This window comes from Oncorhynchus kisutch, unplaced genomic scaffold, assembly GCF_002021735.2.
Source record: "Oncorhynchus kisutch isolate 150728-3 unplaced genomic scaffold, Okis_V2 scaffold868, whole genome shotgun sequence".
Lineage (NCBI taxonomy): Eukaryota > Metazoa > Chordata > Actinopteri > Salmoniformes > Salmonidae > Oncorhynchus > Oncorhynchus kisutch.
Genome location: NW_022262813.1, coordinates 22,636 through 30,180, shown reverse-complemented (window position 1 = coordinate 30,180; position 7,545 = coordinate 22,636).

The window sequence follows — 7,545 nt, the reverse complement described above, 5'->3', positions numbered from 1 at the left end:
TCTTAGCTCTCTCATTAATGTCTTAATCGAAATTACGGATGGCCTCTTATCCGCTCGTCATCCCCTTATGCCATAGTTTGTACATCTCAATTGTCAGTAGAAACCACATTTGTTTAAGTAAGTCAGCCATATCAGCAGTTTTTTTAAAGGCAGTAAATGTTTCGCTGCCAGACAAGGCTCCGCTGATAGCCAGGTAATTTGTCTGATTTTCTGTAACAATGGTATGGGTATAATAATACATTTGATTTTGTAAAGTGGTTTCTTGCATCAAACAACAATAACAACAGTCACCTTGTCTGAAGGACAAATGGATAAACAGGTTAATGTCAAGCCCTGCATGTTTTTTTCAAAAGTCTCAGAATCTAGGCCAACATTGAACACCACACATTGGCTGCTACTGTAGGCTGAATGATAGAACAGCTATTTCCATGTTAAAATGTTATGGGATGCATTTTCTCCATTATTTTTGATGGTAGTCCAATCTGGAAGGCCTACATTATGATCAAATAGCCACAGTAGCCTACTTGGCCATTGTTCAAACTGATCTTAAAGCGGGTACAGCCTCAGTGTTCACAGGAACACTGGAAGTTGCATTTTCACAGTGTTGAAGTTTGCACTCAGCAGACCTGAAATTTGACATTTTTTTAGGGAACATTGGTTGCAACACATATATGCCTACCTGCAGCCTGCAGGCACACTCAGCATCTCTCTGGAGATATTGCATTTATTGCTTTTACTGAGCTTTGGTGACATGTCATTTTATTACTTGTGATAAAGTAGTAGTCATTTTACTACAGTAGACAGGCCCACCTCTTCTCTATTCAGTGAAACAGCTACAACAGCCATATAAAATAAGCACAGAAGAAAAACAGTTCTGCCTTTAACTGCCTGTTTTTGGAACCTCATTTCTTCCCTGCCTATGCTGGGTCAACCTTTGGACTCATATCCCAGGGATTACATTGATTCATGTTGTGCCCATTCCTTATTAACCTGGTGTGAAATGGAAATGCTTTTTTGCATATCCTACAGAGAATGGGGTCACAGCCAGGGATCAGCTATTATTGACGGCAACACTGAGGCAATTAGGGTTACGTGCTTTGCTCAAGGACAGATTGATATATTTTTCACCTATTTGGCTCAGCAAATCAACTAGCAATCTTTCGGTTACTGGCCCTATGCTCTAATGCCTCGATCACACGACACCATCTTTGCAATTTGGTACACCAGAAGTACATTAATTTCCCCTGGAACGCTGCAGTGCGTTCCGTGTGGTGAAAACCTTGGATTTATCGAACGATTACATCAAACTGTATGTGAAGACGGCCTGACAGAAATGGCAGCAGAAGGTGAAGGTTGAACTTTTGTTGAACACATATCCAGATGATGCTGTGTCAGTGGAGGCTGCTGAGGGGAGGACGGATCATAACACTCCATTCCAGCCGTTATTATAAGTTGTCCTCCACTCAGCAGCCTCCACTGTGCTGGATAGAGTTTGGTGCAATGACACTGTAGGTGGGTTCGAGGCGTAACCACTAGGCTACCTGCCGCCAGTAGAGGAGGAGGCCAGGAATGGCCTGTATTCATAAAGCAGAGACCATATAAAGAGAATTAATAAAATGATGGCATAATTGCGAATGTACCTATAGGACAGGTTTCTCAAACTCGGTCCTCGGTACTACAAGGGGTGCACGTTTTGGTTTTTGCCCTAGCGCTACACAGCTGATTCAAATAATCAACTAATCATCAAGCTTTGGTAATTTGAATCAGCTGTGTGATGTTAGGGCAAAAACCAACATTTCCACCCCTTGGGGTTGTGAGGACGGAGTTTGGGAAACGCTGCCATTGAAGCAAAGCAGGAAGTAAAAGCAGAAAGTGTACCCATCAATATGTAATGTGATTTGTTGATTAACCTCAACTGACATTAGAAAAAATACATTATATTCCACGAGTCACATCAGTTAACATAATTTGAATGAACATTCTACATTACCATGGAAATGATTGCACTGGCACCATTGCGTGTGCACCCATGACTTTACCAGTCAAAGTGCCAGGGTTAGAGGTTGCAACCCTCTATGTTCATTCTATTTCTATGGCAGAGGTAGCTGAACTTAGTTGTTGCACAGACTAAAGGTTGCCCTATTGCCTGGGGAAAGTGACCTGAGCAGTTAGGCAAGTTGAGCCTGTTCTAAAGGTTTTTCACTGAAAACAAAACTGTAAGGAATTCCAGTAGGTGTAGCCTAAAATGGATCATTCTGGTTCATTCCCATTGTTTAAGTGAAAGATGGACAATTTATGGCATTTATGGCACCCGGGCAGGTTGAGACTGCCCCCTGGGCAAAAACTGCTTGAACATTGTTTCCACATTTCAACAACAAAAATGAACTGTGATAATGTTGAATCAGCGTGTAAAACTGATTGGATTTGCAGAGTCAACTTTTAACCTGAATCCAATGTCATGGTGAAATGTTGATTTCATGTTATTGGTCTCCTAGCTAAAGCCTATAGAGCCTAATCAACCATGTCTCTCAACAACCAGTACATCATTGTTTAACGTCCATTAAGGTAGCCCCCTGTTCCTCTCTGATTCAGAGAGGTTGGGTTAATCAGAGCGGTTGGGTTAAATGCATTAGTTATAAAAAATCTTTGATTCAGTTGTGCAACTGATTAGATATCCCCTTTCCCATTAACTCTGAACTTGGTTTCTTTCTTCATTCAGGCTCCTCACTAGTTACCACAGCGTCATAATTATGGCTAAACTTATTTCTACAATTGCTCTTCTTAAAATCTGATTAAAACCTGACCCTAACCACACTGCTAACCTTAAATTAAGACAAAGAAGCAATTTTAAGTTATCATGATTTTTTAAGATAGCCAATTTTGCACTTTGACTGTGGTTACTAGTGACAACCCTCTCCTGATTGCTTGCCATGTGAGAGAGAGACACATTTTCATGGAAAACAAGATTGTGTTAATAAAAGCAGTTTAGTTGTCCTCAAAAACTAGCTAGAAGGATCCATTCTATAACTAGCTAACAAAACTATTAGTGTTAGCTGTAGTAGCCTAGCTAGCTAATGTTAAACATTTAAACTCACTGAATAAATATATTTGGTGCAGGATAAAGATTAAGACGATCTGCTGAGGCCAAGTAATGTTGGCATTGTCATGCTTGTCGTAAGGAGACAAAGGTCCAACATGGTATGCGTACATCGTTCTTTATTAAACAAATGATACACTGAACAAACTAAAAACAAAACCATGACACTAATATGAATAGTGCAGACAGGCAACAAAATACAGAATAAGAACCCACAAAACCTATGGAAATGGCTACCTAAATATGGTCCCCAATCAGAGAAAACGATAAACAGCTGCCTCCGATTGGGATCCAATTCAGGCCACCATAAACATACATACACCTAGACTTACAAAACCCCTAGGTATACAATAACCCTAGACAAGACAGAACTAACATACCCACCCTAGTCACACCCTGACCTAACCCAAATAATAAAGAAAACAGATCAGGGCGTGACAGGCATATTATTTTATTTCCACTGCTGGTGATTGTTCACAAATGTTTGTGGTGCAAATGTCAGTCTCAAAGTCCCAGTTCAGTCAAACTATATGTTTTATGTGTTTTATATATACAGCATATATATTTCCACACTATGAGTTAGGAGTAATACTGAGAACATTATGATAATGCCTTTTGAGTGTAAGAGGTGTTTGAAAGGCCTGAAATTTCAGCTTATTCTTCTTGATCTGGTTGGCGGATTGCATCGAACTGTTAGGTGCATACACTGACACCTACTGTACTGGTATGTGAGGCCATTCAAGGCATACCTACAATACATACTTTGAAACAATCCTAGTTTAAATTCCAACATAACTTCTACCCACATCTCAACATTCTAAACTCTAATATAACCTCGACCCACATCTCAATGTACTTAAACCAGCCTACCAGTGACTTGGATTACAGGCACGTGCCACCGGATGGAGATTTGGCCTGCCAGGTGGTAACTTAACTAATAGACCAATTAGAAAGAGTTCCAGAATTCTCTGCCAATAACAGCTATACTGAACAAAACTATAAACACAACATGTAAAGTGTTGGTCCCATGTTTCATGACCTGAAATAAAAGATGCCAGAAATGTTCCATATGCACAAAAAGCTTATTTCTCTAAAATTGTGCACAAATTAGTTTATATCTCTGTTAGTGAGCATTTATCCCTTGCAAATATAATCCATCCACCTAACAGGTGTGGCATATCAAGAGGCTGATTTAACAGAATGCACATTACACAAGTGCACCTTGTGCCGGGGGACAATAAAAGGCCACTCTAAAATGTGTGGTTTTGTCACACAACACAATGTCACAGATGTCTCAAGTTGAGGGAGCATGCAATTGGCATGCTGACTGCAGGAATTTCCACAAGAGCTATTGCCAAATTGAATGTTCTAAAACAAAGCTGAACATTTTTCAACTTCTTTCATGGCCTGCATGTTCACCAGACATGTCACCACCCTTTGAGATGCTCTGGATCTGTGGCTGCTTTGCGTGATGTATTGTTGTCTCTACCATCTTGCCCTTTGTGCTGTTGTCTGTGCCCAGTAATGTTTGTACCATGTTTTGTGCTGCTACCATGTTGTGTTGCTACCATGTTGTTGTCATGTTGTGTTGCTTCCTTGCTATGTTGTCTTCAAATCAAATCAAATCAAATTGTATTTGTCACATACACATGGTTAGCAGATGTTAATGCGAGTGTAGCGAAATGCTTGTGCTTCTAGTTCCGACAATGCAGTAATAACCAACAAGTAATCTAACTAACAATTCCAAAACTACTGTCTTATACACAGTGTAAGGGGATAAAGAATATGTACATAAGGATATATGAATGAGTGATGGTACAGAGCAGCATAGGCAAGATACAGTAGATGGTATCGAGTACAGTATATACATATGAGATGAGTATGTAAACAAAGTGGCATAGTTAAAGTGGCTAGTGATACATGTATTACATAAGGATGCAGTCGATGATATAGAGTACAGTATATACGTATGCATATGAGATGCATAATGTAGGGTAAGTAACATTATATAAGGTAGCATTGTTTTAAGTGGCTAGTGATATATTTACATCATTTCCCATCAATTCCCATTATTAAAGTGGCTGGAGTTGAGTCAGTGTCAGTGTCAGTGTGTTGGCAGCAGCCACTCAATGTTAGTGGTGGCTGTTTAACAGTCTGATGGCCTTGAGATAGAAGCTATTTTCAGTCTCTCGGTCCCAGCTTTGATGCACCTGTACTGACCTCGCCTTCTGGATGATAGCGGGGTGAACAGGCAGTGGCTCGGGGGGTTGATGTCCTTGATGATCTTTATGGCCTTCCTGTAACATCGGGTGGTGTAGGTGTCCTGGAGGGCAGGTAGTTTGCCCCCGGCGATGCGTTGTGCAGACCTCACTACCCTCTGGAGAGCCTTACGGTTGAGGGCGGAGCAGTTGCCGTACCAGGCGGTGATACAGCCCGCCAGGATGCTCTCGATTGTGCATCTGTAGAAGTTTGTGAGTGCTTTTGGTGACAAGCCAAATTTCTTCAGCCTCCTGAGGTTGAAGAGGCGCTGCTGCGCCTTCTTCACGATGCTGTCTGTGTGAGTGGACCAATTCAGTTTGTCTGTGATGTGTATGCCGAGGAACTTAAAACTTGCTACCCTCTCCACTACTGTTCCATCGATGTGGATAGGGGGGTGTTCCCTCTGCTGTTTCCTGAAGTCCACAATCATCTCCTTAGTTTTGTTGACGTTGAGTGTTGTGGGAGAAATTGGTTATGTGGGAGAGATTATATACATGATTTGGTAACACAAGAGAAAGGTACACATATGGGTTCATTTCTTGTTCTGGTAAAGTGCATTGTCTGTTGTGTGGGGCAGGAAGCGGATGGAGGCCGTGGGGGTATGGGATAGCTGAGAAACACTCCTAGACCAGCTGGGCATACAAGGATCAATGATGACGAGCTTGGAGGGTACTATGGTGTTGAATGCCGAACTGTAGTCGATGAACAGCATTCTCACATAGGTATTCCTCTTGTCCAGATGGGTTAGGGCAGTGTGCAGTGTGGTTGAGATTGCATCGTCTGTGGACCTGTTTGGGCGGTAAGCAAATTGGAGTGGGTCTAGGGTGTCAGGTAGGGTGGAGGTGATATGGTCCTTGACTAGTCTCTCAAAGCACTTCATGATGACGGAAGTGAGTGCTACGGGGCGGTAGTTGTTTAGCTCAGTTACCTTAGCTTTCTTGGGAACAGGAACAATGGTGGCCCTCTTGAAGCATGTGGGAACAGCAGACTGGTATAGGGATTGATTGAATATGTCCGTAAACACACCGGCCAGCTGGTCTGCGCATGCTCTGAGGGCGCGGCTGGGGATGCCGTCTGGGCCTACAGCCTTGCGAGGGTTAACATGTTTAAATGTCTTACTCACCTCGGCTGCAGTGAAGGAGAGACCGCATGTTTTCGTTTGCAGGCCGTGTCAGTGGCACTGTATTGTCCTCAAAGCGGGCAAAAAAGTTATTTAGTCTGCCTGGGAGCAAGACATCCTGGTCCGTGACTGGGCTGGATTTCTTCCTGTAGTCCGTGATTGACTGTAGACCCTGCCACATGCCTCTTGTGTCTGAGCCGTTGAATTGAGATTCTACTTTGTCTCTGTACTGACGCTTAGCTTGTTTGATAGCCTTGCGGAGGGAATAGCTGCACTGTTTGTATTCGGTCATGTTACCAGACACCTTGCCCTGATTAAAAGCAGTGGTTCGCGCTTTCAGTTTCACGCGAATGCTGCCATCAATCCACGTTTTCTGGTTAGGGAATGTTTTAATCGTTGCTATGGGAACGACATCTTCAACGCACGTTCTAATGAACTCGCACACCGAATCAGCGTATTCGTCAATATTGTTATCTGACGCAATACGAAACATATCCCAGTCCACGTGATGGAAGCAGTCTTGGAGTGTGGAGTCAGCTTGGTCGGACCAGCGTTGGACAGACCTCAGCGTGGGAGCCTCTTGTTTTAGTTTCTGTCTGTAGGCAGGGATCAACAAAATGGAGTCGTGGTCAGCTTTTCAGAAAGGGGGGCGGGGCAGGGCCTTATATGCGTCGCGGAAGTTAGAGTAACAATGATCCAAGGTCTTTCCACCCCTGGTTGCGCAATCGATATGCTGATAAAATTTAGGGAGTCTTGTTTTCAGATTAGCCTTGTTAAAATCCCCAGCTACAATGAATGCAGCCTCCGGATAAATGGTTTCCAGTTTGCAAAGAGTTAAATAAAGTTCGTTCAGAGCCATCGATGTGTCTGCTTGGGGGGGGATATATACGGCTGTGATTATAATCGAAGAGAATTCTCTTGGTAGATAATGCGGTCTACATTTGATTGTGAGGAATTCTAAATGTTTCTTTCATCACACCATGTCTCGTTAGCCATAAGGCATACGCCCCCGCCCCTCTTCTTACCAGAAAGATGTTTGTTTCTGTCGGCGCGATGCGTGGAGAAACCC